Here is a 21,099-nt window from a genome sequence, read left to right as displayed (position 1 = left end):
GAAAGGACAGAAGAAGATGGATTATGAAGAGGTTGTTGGAGCTAAGTGAATAATTCACAGTGAATAATTAATTTGACAAACTTAGCCTCTTTGTGCGTGCAGACCAGATAACAGTCTCTTTCATTCACTCATTATTCAGATTTATTCAGTAACTATCTTTTGAATAGGGCACAATAGCTAAGGCATCTCATCATGGATCTAAAAGCACGAATTAAAATCTCTCCCTGGATTCATATTTCATTGAACTCCTCTGGAAACTGGGACCTCCCCACCTGGGACAAGCAGGCAGCCAGAAGAATTGATGTGGTTTGGGCCAAAAGCCCATCCATCCCAGACCATGGAAAGCCCCACTTGTCTCCATGTGAGAGTAGTGGGAAAACGAGAGAATTGCTGCTCAGGATGTGGCTGGCTTGGATGGAGGATCACAGTTCACCCTGGCTGTTCCAGAGTGCCAGGCTGGTGGAAGAACATGGCTTTTTTTCCAAGTTTTTTGAAGTTTTTAATGTATCGACAGGCGTGAAGGACGAAGTCCAATTCACATGTGCTACCTCAGACATTTTTTGCTGCACTTATTTTCTGCACACACCTACAGCATGCAGGACTTGTTAACTGGGATGCTGCATCGGAGGAAAATCTGTACTCTTGAGTTGAGTACACCTGACATTTAATGGGAAGTAAGAAATACTGGGAATCACCAGCTAAACCCATATATTAGGTGTCTGACAATGAAAAATGTAATTGATACTGACTAGAAGTTTATCAGTTGCATTCATGGGCCCAAAATAAAAGTTTTTTGCTCCAAAGACCTTATAAACAGAGAAGATGAGAGAAGTACATGGAAAAAAGTAAAATATATGAAATCATTATGTAGCAGGAATTTTGCCAGGCTAGCTTTAATTAATAAGGCTTTTGTTTTTATTCACTTGCCTAAGAAACCCCCACACACAATTTTTTTTTTTTCTGATTTGGATTCTATTTGGTGTAATGTCATATACTGCATGCTATATCTAACAATGGTAATTACTGTTGGTTTTGTTTTCTACTCAGATGTAACAATGCTTTGATGAACTGCTTTTCACTTTAATTGCATTAATTTAAACACATGTATCTGATAAAATATTTACTGACAACTTATCTGGCAAGGACATACACGGTTCAATAAGCACAAATCACACTGTACTTTGTACATATTTTATAACATTAATTTGTTGGTCAATGTTTAACAGCTTAACACTAGAACCATTTCATCACACATTCTATTAGTTCATCAACAAACATTCATATTTTCTAAATGGTAAGCTGTAAAAAAGAAAGAATGATCCTCCCCATCTCTATTAGCATGTGACTGATGAAAATAAAATTAATCTTAATTAAAATGTATTGATATCACAAAGCAATCATGATTTTGAACTTGCACATGAAAGAGAAAATAGTTTTCTGCAAAAATTTAGAAAACGCTTTCTTCATATTATCAGAGATACCCCAAGTAAATTAATTCAGGAGAAGCCCAGAGTCATAGGTATGGCATTTTCATCAATTGTTTTTGATGAAAAAGAAAGCTAAAAGCAATAATTAAGGGGGGTTTTTTCAGGCTTCTAGACTTTAATTTGCTTAATTTTATGTCATTTCAATGACAAACTCAATGATTTTGAGGGTTTTAAGTAGTAACATTAGATAGTCCCATTTAGGTCATCACTAGAGAGGGTGATAGCTCCCATCTGCTCTGGACACTGACCATCCTTTAAGCCTTGCCTCCTCCAAGTGCACACTAGAATTAAATCCAAACTGAACCTTTAGAATCAAGGATTTGAAGGGCATTTCACTGGATTCTGGGTCAAGGCTGGTGTTCCTGCTCCTCTGCTGATTCTCTGAGACTTATGACAAGAAGGATCATATCCACACTCCAGCAAAACTCTGGGATATTGCAACAACCACGGGGCCAGATTTGGTGTTGAGTGAATCCCACCCAAGGCTCACTCAAACTTGGGAGTTTGATTTCTGTCACAGCAACAATTGCATTGCTTTCATCACACAAACTATTTCTGTTAGTTCGACTTTCTTCCTCAGTCAATCTCACTGCAACTTTTTTTTCTCCAGTGACAATTAGAGGGAGCTTAGAGGAAATATTTTCCTTCACATAGCAGGAGATGATTTTAAGAACTGACCAAAGCAACATCTCTAAAAAAACTATGAGTGCCATAATTTACACAGAAAGAGATCACCTGCAAGACATATGCATAGAGATGGCTTACCCAAATCCTCCTCAACCTTGGCTTATTGGTTTGTTTACTTCAGAAGACAAATTAAGCTTTGATAAAGATTTTTCTCTTCTTGAACAGTTTTGCCATAATGTTTTTGTACTGCACACAGATTTTTGTGATTTATTTTAATAGAAAATAATTTTATTGAAGTGTTTTCACATATATTCCTTGGGCAGGAGCAGTATAGCTACAAATACCTTCTAGTGGCTGATTTGAAGACTCAAATTCACTCTCAGCAGGTTGAATAACTCCCACACATAAGCAATACATGGTCCAGGGAATATTTGACTTATGCAGCCCAGAGGAAACGAGAATGAGGCATAATCTACATGCTCAGATTGTGCCTTGCCTTCCTTCCATACTGTCACCTGCAGGGAAAAAACAATGCTTTTATACTGAACTGTAACATTTGTCATCTCTCTGCAACTTTCCTGTTTGTACAAGAAGAGGGATCAAATAATGAGAAGTACACTGAGTCCTGATGCAGTCGTTTGGAGGTCTTGGAATTTCATGAAAAGTCATCCTGTTCTAAGACTGGGGTTTGGGTTAGATGTTTTTTTTTTCCCTTTCATTAATCCCTCCTCTTTTTAAATCCTTAAAATCATGATTTATTTTACTTCATATGGTCTGTTGCTGAACACTGCTGGCTTCTTTCTCATGCGGTAGATTCTTCCCTTCCTTGGAGTATGTGCAGGGGACTGCCTGCCATAGCACCTGTTTTATAAAGAAAGAAAATATCCACTGCTGATTTGTTCCTCTCAATAGCCAGCCCAGATATCTGTCTGATTTCATTCATTAATGTAGAGATTAGTCCATTCATAGTGGGTGCTCTTTTTCAGAAGGTAATGGCAATGCCTAGTGAAAATGAGTCATGATTTGTAGTGGATTCTGTGGCAACAGAACTAGATCCTGACTCTCAATTTGCCTTGTGAGTTCTGTTCATTACAGATGAATAAACGTCCACAGCATGAAAACAACAATAAAATGGTCTGACTAAATTTCTGACAGTTAGCCAAATTCTTGATAATCCTTAATGCACTCACCAATGTCTATTCTTGTCCTGAATAGCACTTGACTTTACAATCCAGTAGCAGTTGTTGAGGCTATTCCCATTCTATCCTACAGCTCCAGTCCATGTCTTCCCTCATAAAAACCATCCATTTTCTCAGGCATTCCCTACATCTCTCTTCAATTAGATAGTCTTTTTCTGTCCCTGGTCCACAGTTTTCCAAATGTGCAGTGCACAGAATCACACACACTACCTGAGGACTTAGCAGTGCTAAGCAGGGCAGAAGGATTGCTTTCTGAGCCCAGTAGATGGTACTCCTGTTTAGATAGTTCAATACAGTATTTGCTAGTTTTGCAGCAGACTGATGTTGCTGACAAACACAGGCTGATTGAGCCAAAATGCTGCAAACACAACCCCAGAAAATGATCCTGCAGTAGGCAAAAGAGATGACCTAGACAAGCTCATTGATATTCGTCATATTTTTCCCCTGTATGATGAATACATATTCATTCATATATATGAACTGTAACTATATTCAGTATTTGATCTAATCTTGTTCGTATTAAAGTTTTGCATTAAACCCTTATTGGCTTCAACATCAATGGGAATGGGTTTGTCATTTCTGTTGATTATATAGAGGCACTCAGTTATACTTTTCTTTTTATAGTCTATTTGCAATGAACCATAGATCCATTCATAAAAGATAAGAAGACATCAGACTCAGTACTTTCAATGCCAAAAATAAAAGTTGATGCTCTTTCAACTAAGCAGAATGCTGTCAATAGAAATTAGCAGTGTAAAAAAACGCCGTGTACCACAGGGAGATGCAACCAAGGCTTTCACAGACAGACCAAGTGTTCTTGGAACACTTTTTATTTTACATACCCTTAAAACTTAAGCAAGTTAACTCAAAGTGCCTTCTATGAATTTGTAAATATTATCTCATTGCTGTATATATGTTCCAAAGCATTTCCCTTTCTATTTGGATTTTCAGCTCTTCTTTCCAGCAGGCTAGATTAAGCTTCAATGCAATCTGAATATTTGTGATTAAAAGGCTGATTTATCATTTTCTAAAAAGAATAATCATACTGTCATAGGGGGACAGTGGGTTGATTTGGAATACCTGTCAAGCACAAAGGAAATCCCTGCAAACAGTTAAAACAATTGGAAAAATTGCAAACCTATTTACAAATTTCTTAGCATTTTGTCTTTACACTAATACGATGATGATTTTTGACCTTAGTAGCTTTCCCCAGCACAGGCAAACAAGCTTTGAATTATTGTTCTGCTGCAATGTAACAATTCCATTGCTCTGACCCTTGGTGTCTTGCAAAATACAGTAGAACAATAATTGTCAATCCTTCCTATACAATGTGCTAGATTTGACAGAGGTCAGCATTAGCTACAAGACCTTTGGCTGATGCTCAAAGAGGTAATATCTCTTCTCTAGTTCAGTTGATAAAATGTTAAATAGAATCAATTTTTGCCATGCTTTTGTGGAGACAGAGATAAAAACAGTTTTTACACTGTAACATTTTTTAATAGACAGAGAATAGATGACAGTATAGCTCAAAGTGCTTTGGTAAATATACTATTTAAATGTCAAAAGTTTTTATTCTTCTAAAGAGAAATGCCATCATTCTTCCTTCCAATTTGCAGTGTGATGAATCTAAGAAGGCTTTGCTGTGTGCAAAAAATAGAGGATTTTGTTGCAGATCTTACATGAGTAATACATGAAGGAAAAGACTGACTCATAGACATTTTGTGTCAGCATGTGATTTGTACAAAGCAAGGATATAATCTGACATGGAAATAAAATGTGTGTAGATGCTCCTCTTTGGCATCATGGAGAAGCTGGTGGCAAGGTCAGCAGCTACAATGTCTAAGCTCCTCACGTTGTAAGCAGTTGTTAGTTAAAATTTTGCTTCGGTCCTAGACCCTGAGTCTTTTGTCTGTCATCTCTGAGTGTTTTGATTGAAAAAGCTTAAGAGAAAGAGACATTTATGGCACGAGGCAGTACTCCATATCTGAGGGGGAAATCAGACTTCCAGACCAGAAAGAAGAACTGGCATATGAAAAGAAAGGAAATATTTCTCATAATTCAATTTAATAACATTATTCCTTTTGGTATATTTCTAGACTCTGCACATAAAACTGTCTAATGTTGAAATAAACAGCAACAAACAAATTCTCCTTGAGATTACTTTAAGTGTACTCCCTAGTCTTTACCCATACAAAACATCAACCACACAAATCTTTTCTTCCCACTTCTGTTGCTTAATGCTGAATACACTATTTTGAATATGCTGTCAGCTGAGGTTGATAAAGACTGGGGCAAGAAAAGCATCATTTTTCGATCAAAAAGTCGTCTGTTAGAAAACAGCTATTTCACAAGACCATAATTTGACACTTCAGCATCTACTGTGATCTCCATGAAAAATATAAAACCAGAATGTGCCTAAATTACAGGAATCCCAGCCTTTGCAAGATTTTCCTGCAGTGCATTTGAGAATTTTCTCTGTGCTGGGATGCTGCTGGTCCCAAGAGTTCACTGTTACACAGTAAAGGCATGCACTTCTTCAGGGCAGCAAATGTGAGAACAAGGGAAACAAGGTGGAAAACAAGCACTTTCATCTTTTGAGAAGCATTTGTCTTATGCTTATTCACACAGAAACTATGTTGCCATACTGGTGACATTGCACATGCTAGTGGAGTCAAGCACTAACTGCGCTGAGCCTGTGTGGCAGGCATCACTTCAGATCTGTTTGCTTCTCCCACCTCACCCCATGCCTGTCCCTGCTTGTCCTCATCCCCATTCTGATCCCTGTCTTTGCCTCTGCTTCCTTCATCTTTGTTTTCTGTAAAACCCAGCAGTGACTGAGGCTCTGTCTACTGATACAGAAGTGGTTCTACAGCAAGATAACAAAGGAGATAATCATCTAACTGCAACATGTGATGGAGACAAAAAGTCTTTGCAATACTTACTGAAAAATGCTTGCTGGAGTTCAGATGTCTGCGCCCTTCATTTCCTACCTTGCCCAAAGTTGAGCTCACCTAACTCTACCTTGCAACAAACCTCCCATGCCTTCAGTGTGCTGTCAGTGATGTGCTTGGTTTTAAAGCTGGGACAGCTAAAACACTCTAATTAAGAGATTGTCCACTCGTTGTCCCTGGAGAAAAAAAATGCCTACCTCTTGACCTTTGGTTAAATATGTTGTGTGGAAAGACATAACAATGAGCGTGAACATTTATTTTCAGACTGTGTGGGAGAGAGGTTTATGGAGCAAAGCAATCTGTAATCAGTCCTTTTTTACTCCTTCCTACATTTCCAAAAGATTATCCCAATGCCAAACCAGCTATCTATCCTGCCTCTAAAAGAGGCACCTGGCAATTACAGCTCTGCAAAGGTACAGGGTTCCCTTTGTGGCTGTGTGTGAAAGAAGCAAAATACCCACTTTCATCTTTGCATCTAAGTGCATTTGTACTACACACGTACACAGGATTTTTCTACAAAGACAGGAAGGCAAGGTCTGTTTTTTCATCATACATTTAAAAGTGAACTCTCACTGCAGGCATGGGGCAAGCAGCTTGCTCTTGGCTTCACACATTTGCTTCTCAAGAACCCAAGTGCACTGAGCAAATATGCACATTTTATTACTATTACTACTAGAGAGTGTACTCTGATGGTTGTACATATATATTTGTCCATTTAGCAGCACTACTGCTGGAAGGTAGGTGGAAGCAAAAAAAAAGTCTATTACCAGGAAAGGTAAAAATTTAGTGACACAATTTAGTAAACTGTATGAAGCATGGCATTCAATGCTCAGGAAAACCCCAGATATTCAGGTCCTTATCTAAAGTATGTCCAAACTATCTGCACTTCTTGAGTCTGCAAAGCTGAACTGGAAATTGGACAAGACAGGCTTTTCTGGTATTGCCTGTTTCTGGCTTGGGCAGATAGCAGAAGATAGCATCTCTCTTTACACACTTCTGCAGAGCAGCAGCAGTGCAGGGCTAACCAGGAAGCACAGTGATGTGAAGGAGAGATAATAAAGCCTAGGATTAACTATGGCAGGCCCTGGATTTTGTTCCCAGTGGAGGTCATGTCCCACGCGCCCCTTTGTGTGAAGAGTGCTGCCAGTCTGAGCTCCCAAAATTTCTCTCTTTCCCACCCAGTGCTGGGGTGTCAGAGGCTGCTGTGTGTCTTTTCAGTGCTGCCTTTGCAGAAGATGGGCAATCCATCTGTGTCCTGCAAGATTTCTCCTACATAATCAAGGGAAACAAGGGAAAAATAAAAGATTCCACAGACACTAAATCCACCATACCTTGCAAGCTTAAATCCTGCAACACCTTCCTGTGTCAGGAATTGTGGTCACCTGTCAAAACTGAGATTTTGGTGGTATTTTGCTCACTATTTGAGGATGCAAACCCCACTGTGGACTCCACAGAGTTTGGGAAATACACCCACCCTGATTCACCTGGAGGCCGTCTAGCCTAAATAAACCAGAAGAAAAAAAGACAGGGTTGGTTCACTCTATTGGGGAAAAAAAAAAACAAAACAAGAGCTTGAATTTTTTTGCCTTGAATTATTTTCATTTGTAGGTAGGTTCATTTACAAGAACCAAACTGATTCTATATAACAATGTAAGCAAGCATCCATACTGAGTGATTAAAGACAAGGTTACAGAATAAATACTGATCTACATTTGCAGTGTATTAATAAATACATTGAGCAACTGTTGTGTTAAGTATAGCTTTTTCTTCAACCATAAAAATGTACATTTCAGGGCTAAGGTGAAGAAAAACATAAATAAAATTGCCTGGTATTATGAAGAGGGGGAAGGGATGTATGGAGTGTTCATAAATAGCTGAAAGTATCGATCAGTGATGGTGAAATACCAGTGAACTGTGCAGAGCACTTTGAGTTACCTCCTTGTCTTTGATTAGGTTCAAATGTTAAACTTAATCTGTAAACCTTTAAATGGGATTCTGAGCCAAGAGTCTTGAAGACCTGAGGTTTCAGAAAACAACTGCTGATTTGATCCAAATGTCAGAACAAAATGCAGAGAAGGACTTCATATTGGACTTGGAAATGAAATTAAAAATCAATGAACACTTTTTAGACATTCTTCTCCCCTTGAATATTAACAAGCAGGTAAGAGGAATAGTAGCATCTGGAGAATTGTCCGTATTAAGACTCTATGTGGTCAAAAGCTTTCTTGCAAGGTAAAAAAAAAATATTTCATATATTATATTATAAGTATCTTTTAACATGAAAATAAGAAAATTAGAGGATTTTCTACTTTCTATGTACGATTTTTTTGTTTCCAGAAAGAAAAGGCTTTTTGCCTCTGTGTTTCTTTGAGGCAAAAGCAACACACTTTTTTTAAAGAAAAGAGAGAAGTTTCACCCTATTTCCTACAGGACACTCTCTGCTCTTCCGCGTGGCTCCAAGGACAGCCTTGTTTTAACGACAGCCTTCCTCATTCTCAAGTAAATTGAGTTTTCACTGTTTTCTTGGTCCACTTGGGAGGTGGGCACTGACACTGGGGATCAGCTGCTGGCGGCGAGGGCTGCATTGTAATGCAGAACAAATGAGGGCTGGATACGTGCCCTCCTCGCATTCAGCCGCCACTGCTGCCACTTACAATTACAAAGGACAAGAGCAGGAGACACTCCAGCAGCGGGGAAGCATGACCTGCGAGCCGCAGCTCATTTCGCACTGCACTTATTCAATACAGCGCTGCCCTATAATTTCCTACAGCATTGTTATCTGTTCGCCGCTTACACACTCACACCTTCATTATGTCCCCGGCTGCCGGCTGCTTGTCACATCTATTGATTGCACCGGGGCTGCAATTTGCATGGATCACTCGGGATTGTCCTCAGCCACACCGACACCGTGCCTGGGACCGGCATCCCTGCCTGGGACCGACATCCCCGCCTGGGACCGATATCCCTGCCTAGGACTGACACTACAGGGACCGGCATCCCTGCCTGGGACCGACATCCCTGCCTGGGACCGACATCCCTGCCTGGGACTGACACTACAGGGACCGGCATCCCTACCTGGGACCGGCATCCCTGCCTGGGACCGACATCCCTGCCTGGGACCGACATCCCTGCCTGGGACCGACACTACAGGGACCGGCATCCCTGCCTGGGACCGACATCCCCGCCTGGGACCGATATCCCTGCCTAGGACTGACACTACAGGGACCGGCATCCCTGCCTGGGACCGACATCCCTGCCAGGGACCGACACCGCAGGCACCGATATCCCTGCCAGGGACCGACATCCCCTGGGACTGATATCCCTGCCAGGGACTGAGACCTCATCTAGGGACCGGCACCTCAAACGGGCTGATCCCACCCGTAGGGATCGGTGTCCCCTGTAGAGCACGCTGCTCCTGTCAAGGCTGGTACCACTGCTGAAGTGCACCACCCTTGGAATGACTTGGAATGTGTGACACCCTTGCGGTGACTGGCATTCCTGCTGGCAGCGATGCTCCTGAGAGGCACCGATGCCCTGACAGGCATTGGTGCTTCTCAGAGGCACTGGTACCCCTGGCAGGGACTCTGCCAGGACTCTGCCAGGGAATGATGTCCCTTTCGAGGGGGCAGCACCCCACAGGGTCTGGCAGGAAGGATCAGGATCCTGCCCCAGGAAGGATCTGGACACCCCCATGGGAGCCCGATGCATGAGCATCCGAGAGAGACTGTGCTGGCTCTGCAACAGGCTCCATGCTTGGGTTCCAGTCATTGCCTCATGCATAGCCACAAGGAACTGGGCACCCAAATCCCTCTGCCAACTATTTGGCATTAATTTCCACAATTATTGGGCAGGCGTTTTAGCACAGAGACTTGAGGAAAGACTGAGATACAGGGAACAAGAAAGGAAAATTGTATTAGATGAATGCCAGTGTTGTCTGTACTGCACTAGGATTTTTTATTTCCCTGTCATACTGAATGAGACTATCAGAGGGTGCAAGTGTGTCTGTGAGTCTGAGGGTGTCTCCTGCAGATGCAAGCTGGTATGCCAGCAATCACAGCCGGCACATGCAAGGAACAGAGCATCCCACAGCTGGGGAGTTGTGAACTTGACCTGAAATTGGGATGCTGTGCTCTGACCGGGTCTGTAGATGTGCAAACCCGACTGAGATGTCAGTATTTAGCTGGGACTAATGAGATACAATACTTAATCCCATTTGTCTTTAAGTCAGTAGGAGAGGTCTGATGTCTATGGCTGGAGGCAGGACTGGATCTGATATCAGAAGTAGCTGAAGATTTCTGTCTAAAACTGTTTAAGTGGTTGCACAAGCAGAAGACAACAAGGTGATCAGATGGGGCTAAGAAAAGCACTAATTGTGTTCCAGGAGGAATATAAATAGTCTCCTAAAAGGTTTGGTGAATCATTTGCCCTTTCTCTTCTGCACCTTTGTGTTTCAGGGAGAGGTTTTGTGAGATTTTGGCTGCAGAAGGAAGGAGTCCAAGCTACCTGAATGGTGGTAGCTCAGCGGGATAACAAAATCCTCACATTACTGCAGAGCAGGCAACTACGCAAACCTTTTCAAATCCTCTCCACAAGTAGAGTGCAGATAAAAGCAGGCAGCAAAATGTTTCTGAAATTATCTGTGATGGAGTAAAATCATGCATCATTTCATGAGGGATGCTGAATCAATGCTTATTACTTACAAGTAAGGTGTTTAAATCTTTCAATGGGTATGGGAAGAAAAGAAAGGGAAGGGAGTGTCTGAGATGAGCACAGTAAATTGTACCATGAATTTAAAATAAATCCATCCTAATTTTTCTTATTTTAAATTGTAACATATATATTCCTGATCATTCTCTATCCTTTCCTTTCAGTTTATGACATTGTTTAATGTACTGATCCATTTGCTTCATTTTTGTCTTCTTCTTTTCTCTTGCTGTCACACACAGCATTTTAAAGAAACTACACCAGTGCATATGAAAGTCATAGCTTGCAGGAAAACAATCTGATCCTACTAAAATATTTGTAAATGAGAATTTTTTCTTTGTTTTCTGGGTGAGAAAAAGCAAGTTTCCATTTCTAAAGAACAAGAATTATCACAGCAATTTTTGAGAATTAGTTCTGAAAAAAGGCAATCATGCCTCAGCTTGGGGTTAATGATTTCAAACTTTCAACATTAATAAATAACAACTCTCAGTTCAGAAATTTTCAGTATCTATGGTAATGCAAAGCATTATAATTTTATTTATTATTGCATCAAAATAGATGATATTAAACTACAGCTTCCTACACACAGCTGAGTCTGGAGTTGTTGTTATGGTTGGATTTTTTGGTGAAGTACTGTACTTCTATTCCCAGTCAGAAGGTCATGAGAATCATAACACACCCAGACATTTACCTTTCACCATTCCTGCAGGAAAGAACACTGTGTCACTTTAAAAATTTACAGCTGAGGTCAAGGCCACAGGAATCAAACAAGCCCACACAGGCAGGGGTTGGTGAGGAGAGGTCATCCCTGTGTCGGCAGGACCACAAAGTGCAGGTGGCAGAGGCAGGACAAGCTGCTCACCTCTGCTTTGAGACCCCACACAGACCATGCTGTACATGGTGGCCTGAATTTTGATAGTCACTGATATTTGTATTTTTAAAAGGAATCTGAAAATAGCTAACTTGTGACATGATTGGAAAATGTGCTGTAGTGTGTGTGGGCTTCTCTGACAACAGCAGGGTTCAGTCTGATACAAACCAGGGCACCATTTCCACCTTTCTGCATGGGCAGAGTCACTTCCACAGATAAAGAGAGAAAAAGGAAGAATCCTGCAAAACTTCCTAAAGACCTGATGGGCCATGTTTTCTATCCAAATTGTCCTCTGAGCTCAAGGAAACTACACTCCCAGCTTTCTACCTCAGTATGATTAAGGAGGCATCCTGTACAACAAACACCACTCTAAATTATGATTTTTCAATATTTTTAGTTTTTTTTCCCAGAACTTTTTATGTGACTTGTTTAAATCCAAGAACAATGGTGAAGATAAAAGAGCAAGAAAGCTTTCTTCTGCTATTTCAGTATTTGCTGAACTAATAATTCAATGTCATATATGATGATGTAGTAAGTCAGCAAACGTGAAATATCTCTAGGGAGCTCTTTGTTCTGCTATTTTTTTCCTATCCAGTGCTTCTGGTTGTCAACAGAAAAACATAAAATAAATTTTCAGATTCTAAATAAGGCATCTTACATATGATCCTAATACTTCTTTCTGGAAAAAAAAAAAGAAACAGTCAAGCACTGATGTATAATTTTCTTTAACTGTTTCCCCTTTGATAAGATATAATGGGAATTGAGCATTTGAAAAGGATGTTTATTAAACTGATTCTATAAATGGAAATGTATATTTTAAGCCCTAGGATTCAGGAGAATACTTTGTACTTTATATTGGTGTCATTTCAATCCTACTCTCCTTTGTCCCACTAAAAAAATCTAGGGAGAAAAAAGTCACAGCCATAAAATTTTACCTCTTTTTTAAGGGAAGGTCTACTTTTCCCAATTTTGGCTAGTTTTAGATTCAGAGAAACACTGAAAAATCCCACGTTGCCATAGCTTCACTCAGTGAAGCTATCCAATTTGCTTGTGTTTAAATAAGAAAGCAGTTTCCAAAATAAAGTTGATGCCAATGTCTGAAGGCCTGTCTATCTCAAGCTGTGTGCCAAGAAGTGCAGGGTGACAAGACTCTTCACTTAGGCCTTCAACTGACTCAAATGTAAAGAATAAGTGGGAACAATCCAGGCTTAGGTCTCCAGTCTTATGGTTAAATGACAGATTTAAAACTGTATTCCCACTGAATCTTTCCCTACCACTAAGCATGGCAGAGTTCACATCTGCAAATTTTATTCCAAAACTGTCCAGCAGTAAAGAGAAGTTCATTATTTTAAAATAATTCTTGTCAGTTTGGCTAAGGTTTTATTTGATACAGCACCTGTGCTTCAGTGGCTGCCTGTCATTGTCATCCTGAAAAGCTGATTTTCACTGCTATGATACACAGAAATTAATGCCTGAATGTAGATTTAGTGAGCAAAACTAAGGGAAGAAGGATTGGGACAAGGGACAGAGACAAATCTGAAGGGCTCCATAGCTACTACTAATTAACATGGTAAGTGCAGAGTCACCAAGTCACTCTGAAGGAAATTGTTATTATGTACAATGACTTTATCTATTTCTTATCTAAAGGAAGGGCTCAGGATTCACCACTGAGATGGACACATTGGGCTTTAACAGGTTTACCCAAGATCTTAAAATAATGTCTTTGACTTGCATCTGTATGACAGGCTTGAAACTTTTGGTCATATGAAGCATCCAGAGATATCAGGTGGCTCTTTGGGACTTCTAGGGTAAGGAAGACACAGAGGTTAATTACTGCTCTCTCTGTTTCTTCATACCCCTGCTTCTCCTGATGCATATTTTGGATCTGTCACCTGTCTTTGTTGCTGCACAAGTTTTTCTGAGCTGTGGACACCATTGTCTTCCAGGAACTCAGTTGCTGTAGAGGACCTACATGCAAGCACCTCTAGGTATCTCTCTTTTCTGCAGATAGAGGCTTCAGCACTGCTACTTTCCTGATGCCTATCTGAGGACAAGGAAGGAAAATCAGTTGTAATTCAGGAGAAAAAAAAATAAGGGGAAATTGATGTGGGAGGTAGAGGATAAACTTGTAATAGTATTGACTGCATTGCATTCTACCTTTCCCTCTCTCATGATAATTGAAGGAGTTTATTTTTTAATTCAGTAACTGCTATTGTTTTTTCAGTGGTGCTGGTGGGTATTTATTTAGATCTGTGATGGCAATCATAGCTCCATGAGATTTCCTTATCTACATTATAATATCACCTAGACACCCCAAGCAAGAGTTGGGGATCTATATTTGTAGGAGCTGCATCCAGACACAAGACAAAGACAGTATTTACCTCAATAGTTCACTGACAACCAATGAAAACAAAACTTCTGGGGAGAAATATGGCTTCCTGTCATCTTGACCAACTTAAGTACTTAGGCCAGACCTTTCTGTGTGAGTTAAGGCCTGGCATCAGACCAACAGCATCCAGACCCTGTACTTATTCCATAAGATAGTCTGGTAGAGCAGGAAAGTCTACATGAGCAGTCACCAAGGGATGTCCATCTGCATTTACCAGTTACGCATTATGGTTTAGAACCATCTGCAGGATGAAAAAGGACCAAGCTGCTGGGTGCAACCATCAGGAGAAACCAGAGTCAGAACTTAAAGCTAGATTTAAACCACTCTACATTAATTTGTTATCATATAGGAAATAAAATGCAAAAAAGTTTTTTTAAGAAATATGAAGCCACTTTCATGTTATTTGCTTTTCTCTACCTGCAGTATGTATCCTCTGTGATTCCTAAATGGCCAAACTGCACTCAGCAAACAACCTTCCCCAGGAAAACCATTGTATCAGATGTTTATGAGAGGGTTATCCAAGGATAAATAATATTTTTATTAACTTCTCTATAGAGTTTATAACTTAGTTCTTTCCAAAATAATATTTTCTTTATTTTCTCAATTACCTTACTCTGCTGTCTGTTGTAGGGTGCTCAGCAGGGGCTGTAGGGCCTTACAAATATCAGAAATTTGTAGCTGTCTGTTGCTACTGCTGGCCAGCTGTTGGAAAACAGATGCCTCTACAGCAGCCTTCTTGTATTTCCACACACTTTTCTGCATTTACATTCTGAACTGTCGTGTTCAGCCTTACAGTAATTATATATCACATAAATCTCAATGCCTTTTGAAAAGTATGTTTAAAAATAAGTTGACAGAAAATTGCAGTGAAACTCCTTTTGAAAAGTGATTGGATATCACAGAAACTTGATGAATCTGATAGGGGATTAACCTGTTAGCCAGAGGTAAATGCAATTCAATAGACTTTTCCTTTATTCACTATTATTACACCTTATCCTCAGCCACTCTCTGTAACAAGGTCAGTGACTGCTGCTGGAGGTCTCCAGGAAAAGGCTGTACCACTAAACATATGTCAGCCTGCAAATGTAAACTTTAGTCAAATTATACTTCCATAATAACTTCTTTAAACTGTAGCACACTACATTACTGAAATAATAGCAATAACTATGTTGTAGCATTTTTCAGTACTGCCTTAATTCTCTACAAGGCAGCTACCACAAGATTACTCTATAAAACATTTTTAGAGTCCCAGAGAAGTTGGTTAAGGTTTCTCATGACATAGGCTTGCAGCATTCATTTTAGAAGATGGTAGCCTTTCATCAAAAATTCTGCAAGTCTTTGTGATCCACATGGCTGCTATGGGGAGAATTTATTCATCATTTAATTTTTGGAACTTTTCCAAACTGAAAAGATTAGGGTGAAACTTATATTGTGTGCAAGCAGCCCACGGTCATTTCAGCTTTCCTTAATCCCCTGACATAAGTATTTGCATCTGTATTTTACTGATGAAAAAGCTGTCAGCAGAGAGAAATGAACTTTTTGGGCAATTCTCTTCTCAGGTGCCCAATTTCCCAGCCTGAGGCAACTGCATGATGAGGGTGATGCTGTGGTTCAACCTCTTGGGAATTCCTTGCAGCCAAGGCATTGGCTGGGCTGGGACCCACCAGTGACACTGCACCCCTGCCCCACCAAGGGCTGATGAGGTGTCCCTCTGCTCTGTCCCAGGGTGTTCTGCACAGCCCCACTGCAGCATGGGGGGCTTTCCCCAAGCAGCCTTTGTCTTAAAGGTCTTATTCAAAGGATGTAGAAGACAAAAATGTGTTTTCAGTAGTTCAATATCAGAGAATTACTGTTGCAAAAGAATAACAGTAATAAGAATTATAATAAATTAATAATAATAAATTACTGGTAATAAAAAATTAACAATAATCTGTTACAACTTGATGCATTTCCAAGTGGTTGAAGAAAGTGGATTGGGATACTGGGCACAGAAAGCAAACTGTACAATGGGGGCCTCACAGAAGGCCTGTGAACAAGTTAGTCTCATATGAACAAACTGTCTATGACCAGTCTGGGCTGGGATTAAAACATCTGATGACAGAATGAGGTTTCAGACATCTCTGCTTTTGGGACATTTTCATTCCACATTTTGGTTCAGTTTGTTACAAACACAGGAAACACTATTAAAACCAAAACTGTTTCTGGTGATGAGCTGTACCTCTACTCCCCTGAAGAGTCAGAGCTGCTGAATTATGTTCTAGTATGCCCATAGAAGCATCTTTCAGAAAGTTTTGCTTTATCTCCAGTGACTGCTGCTGGTTTGTGTGGCATATACAGGCTAACTAATTACAACATTTTACAGTCTTTGGCACCAAGGTATTTTCCCCATTAAAGAGACTATTTTCTAAGCAGCTTTGAGATGTTTAGCTCATGCTCGTCAGGGAGTTGAATGTCACCTATTGTTGGCATGTTGCACTAAAGCCCCATCAGACTAGAGATGGGGTTTGGAGAAAGGAGGGGGATAGGGGAAGCTTCTCCTGTGGGAGATGAAACTTGGCTGCTGTGGCTTTCCCACAGCAGAAAACACAGAATCCCAGATCCCTTCAGTTCTGTTGCAGTTTAGTGAGGGTGCAAATCCCTTTAGCACTGCCTTAACCTCCAGCTATGCAATACCACAGTGCTACCCAGCCTGGGATATTTCATGTGCAAGAATATGCAAAGCAGACAGGAGGACCTGTCTGCAGTGAGGTATTTTTCTGACAAACTTGATACACTGAATATGGATCCCTACCCTCATTGCTTCATCACCACCCTGTGATGTTTGGCCCCAAAGCTAAAGTGGTTTTTTGCTGCAAATAACCACACTGACAGCTCCTTGTAAGTAGGGCAAGAGTGGATTAGTGCAGGCATTTTGCAGCAGAAGGCTCTGGAGTCTCACCTGCACAGCCACACGATTGCATTCATGTCCTGCTTTAACGCCCTTGAGCATCTTTTATCTTCCAAATTCTAAGGGCTTTTTTTTTTCCTCTACCTACACAGGCAGGAGGAAGCAAAATCAAACAAAAACGAGATGGAGAGGAGGGAAAAAAATAGATGGTGGCTACTGCATCCCTGTCCCCTCTCAGGAGCCTACAGGGCGTGTCTTCTCCCAAGCAGTAAATTGCAAACATTTCTACCACGGCCTGCTGCTTGCAGTGTACATAGCTCCTTAGGAAAGGGACAGTGCAGCTGCAAACTGTGGAATAAGGCAACCAGATGGCCTCTTCTTCAAGGGTTTGTGCATATTCTGGGAAGTGCAGAGTCTGGAGCATGCCCCTCCCACTTGCTGTGCTGTTCAGCAGGACCATTTTGCTCTGAGAGAAGCTCCCCCTGCAAATGCTGCAACACTTGTGCAGGGCATTCCCTGAGACACCTTAGATGCTCAGCATCATTTTACATATTTGCATTTTTGTATGTTCAATATAGTATTTAAATTGTTTCACCTGCAATTTTTGTATTATGTCACTGAAAATCAAGCTACTCTAAATTTTAAAAAACAGAGGGATAATGAAAAAAGTTGATCTCATAGTTATTCTACTTCATCTAAATTTGTTTGTACAGAAAAAGTACTGGCCACTCATAATACACATGGACACAGTATTCAGATTTGTAGAACTTTCTCAAATATTTTTTCCCTAAAGTTGCTCATTTGAAGTCCTTAGCTGAAATGAGGATGGACTGCTTTTCCCCTTCATCCATTTTAATTTTTTTCCTTTTCTGATGATTACTAACTCTACACTATATTGCTTAGGCATGGAAATTTAAATGGTAATGCATAATTAAGGTGAGCAACCTGCCATCCAGTTTCACACACTCTTTCCCTGTCATACTCTCATGGTCACTATCAGTCTCCCAGTTAATAAACTATTTGGACTGCCCTTCAGCTCTACTCTTTTGAGAGAACCTGAGTGAAGTGAATTGTCACAAATCCTGCAAAGCTTGGACTTCTTGCTTGGGTACCTCAAGCACTGAGAGGGACCTGTCTATCTCACAAGAACAGGACAGGGGTTTTTGATGTGCTGGCTGGGATCAATGGGTTCATGAGAGAAGTCACAGCTCCCAGACAGCACAGGGAAGAGGCATTTACATCAGGACATGCACCTTAAACTCTCCTCCCTGGCTGACTCACCTAGGCCTGGATGGGTGACTGTGCATTGGTATGATGTGCATTTCTTCACAGGCTGTAAGTCAAGGTGTGTGAAGTTATGCCTTTAAAACAATCTGAATTACTTCAGTTTGAAGATAACAAAGAACAGTCTGAATTACTTCATTTTGAAGGTAATCATTGTAACCTCCACAGGTTGTTGGCCCATGGAGATGAAAAAATCCTGAGATGCTTTACTCAACAAAAAGGAGCATGGAACACCACTAACAATCATTACCAGGGCACTGAGGAACAGCCATAACTTCTGTGGCATGATAAAACTGTCAAGTGCATTGGTTAACTGAGAGAACTGAGAGAAATGGTGTTATTTTATAATTTCGCTTTTTCCCACCTCATTGATACAGGTTTTGTATTTCCTAGTTTGAGTTTATGTCACTTTACCAAAGTGCTTGAAAACATGTACATGTTTTTCTGAGCAGAGACACAGACCCAGTCAAGTGGGATTGGTAATCTTGCATTCAAGTTTAAAAAGGCTGTTGAAACCGGGCACTTCACTGGGTGGAAAAGCCAACTCCTTCCATTGTGGGGAACAAGAGGAATAAGCACAGCACATTTAAGGAATTTTACTGACCTTGTGGCTGGACAGTATAAAAAAATTACTGCCTTTCACACTTTCTTGAGGCCAAAGGGAAACCTTTCACCAGCATGACTTCAGCTGTCTTCATGCCTTGTCCAGTCCTGAAAGCAGCCTAGGAGGGAGCTATACCACCAGTACAGATCTGTCATTGCTAATGTTGCCTTGCTGATACTTTCTTAGAACTGTGCCTAGAAATGAAAAGCAGTTTGTGAATCTGCTAGCACTGAGTAACAGTTTCTGAGAATTGGTGGCTTTTCACCTTGCCTTGGTAGCATGACTTCACTAGGGACTGGCAATGCCAGTCTGTCTTCTTAACATGTTAGATTCCAGTAATTTTGAGAGTATGCTAACAAAATATTATCAGAAATAAAGCCTTCAGAAAATCTAATGAGCTGAGCCTGAAGCCACTCCTAAAAATGAATTAATGTCCCAGGATGCTCATTTTCCTTTTAATTGGATCTGGCTTCCTTTTTAGATCCATGATGGAGAGAACACAGATTGGTACTGAAATACAGAAGACACTTTTCTAAACCTGGCTTCTAAACTAAGTGACTTTAATACCAGACTGGTCAGAACTTTGATGTACAGTTGAACATGAAGTTGTGTTTTGCTGCAGCAGTCACTATTTCACATACAACTACAAGCTCTTGCCACACTAATAGATGAGAGTCAGCTGTGGTCAGAACAACAGAAATCAGAAGGAAAAGGGGAGGAAGGTTAAAGGCTGAAACTGAAAATAAAAAAAACACAGATTGCCTCTCTGTTTCCCTGCAGACAAGTTTTTATCCCTGAAACAGACAGAAGCACTTTAAAGAGATGTTTACTTAAGCTATGTAGCAGTTTGGGTGATGTGTATATTGTAAAAAATTCTGCCAGTAACCTGTAAAAACTAGGCAAGTAAGAACCTACTTTCATGCAGAGCTTCCTGAACTATATCTGACATTCAAGCAATGCAGGTCTGGATTCTCAGGCTCTCTTTCTTTAGCATTTGAGATGGGAGGGCAGTTCCCCCTGAGCCACACAGCTGAAAGTGAGGGCACATAGGGCCTTCTTACCATATGTGACCTGCTTCGTGGAGCACAGAGGGTCCAATGGGTGACATCACCTTGGCACACCTGAGTTATCCATATCCAGGTTTAAGTGAGCACCTTTAGGGACTTTTATGGAAGTGGTTTTGTTTATTTTATTTGAAAATCTGTAACGTGTAGCTCTGCCTTATCCAAAAATTACAGAGAGAGGCCTATATACCAGCCAAACACAGAGGGTTTCTAATAGCTGGGAGGGTTGCAGTGGAAGTGGTTAGCAGCAGGAGCCAGGTAACCTACATTCCAACAAGAGGAAGTTTTAGATTTAAAGGAGTTCTGATAAACAAGGGTTTGCTGTGCTCCTTCAGCCAACTGCAAATGCAGTAGGCACTAATGATGACATTCATTATTTAACATAATTTTTCTTGATATTCTTCCATTTTCCAGTCACCACCTAAGGTTTCCAGATACGTGTTTTTAAACGAGATTATATGTAAGGACAATAGAGCATAGAAGCAGTAGGTCTCTCGTAACTTAAAGCAGTATCTTATCTGTTGTGTACCCTGGCTTTTTGTAACGAACATGTAATGCTTTGTAGTCAAGCTTTTCAGAGGATTGCTGTTGTCATCTTTCCTCTCTGTAAAAGCCCCTCTGCTCCCGACACTTTAATTGCACAGTTGCCGAAATGAGGCACTGCAGAGTGTTAATGTGTGAGTCTGAGCGACAACACACTCCTCTTTTCACAGAGCTTTTGCCCTTGATCGTGAATGTAGCAGAGCACGTACCTTAAAAATAACTGGAGATTCAAGGGGAATCGCTACACTTATCCTCTTGCATAAGGTTTGTTGACACAGGGATCCTTCAACAGTAACTCATATTCTTTCACTGGGAATAATAAGCATCGCAATTAGTGAACTAGTTAATAACTGCGTGGTTGGGGAGGACAGCAGAGGCATTTCTGTGTATGTAGAAGCGGAGTGTTCAGTGTCCACATGGTCTAAAGCAGACAAAAAAAAAAAAAAAAAAAAAAAAAAAAGGCTTGAAATCCTCCCTGCAGCCTCCCTT

At 40.6% G+C, this 21,099-nt stretch overlaps 1 long non-coding RNA gene across 1 annotated transcript; it reads right to left on the bottom strand.

Annotated features, from left to right (window-relative positions):
* Window positions 1-807: 807 nt before the first annotated feature.
* Window positions 808-20,930, bottom strand: LOC139590838 (uncharacterized). Its single transcript, XR_011679449.1, has 3 exons — window positions 20,820-20,930; window positions 19,004-19,197; window positions 808-2,629 (listed from the first exon to the last, which is right to left on the bottom strand). It is a non-coding gene; the product is annotated as an uncharacterized lncRNA (long non-coding RNA).
* Between the last annotated feature and the right edge of the window lie 169 nt (window positions 20,931-21,099).

This window comes from Agelaius tricolor, unplaced genomic scaffold (assembly GCF_023055355.1).
Source record: "Agelaius tricolor isolate 1412-34295 unplaced genomic scaffold, bAgeTri1.0.p SCAF_6, whole genome shotgun sequence".
Lineage (NCBI taxonomy): Eukaryota > Metazoa > Chordata > Aves > Passeriformes > Icteridae > Agelaius > Agelaius tricolor.
Note: the sequence above shows the minus strand (reverse complement) of the source record. Positions and strands in the feature narration are given on the sequence as shown.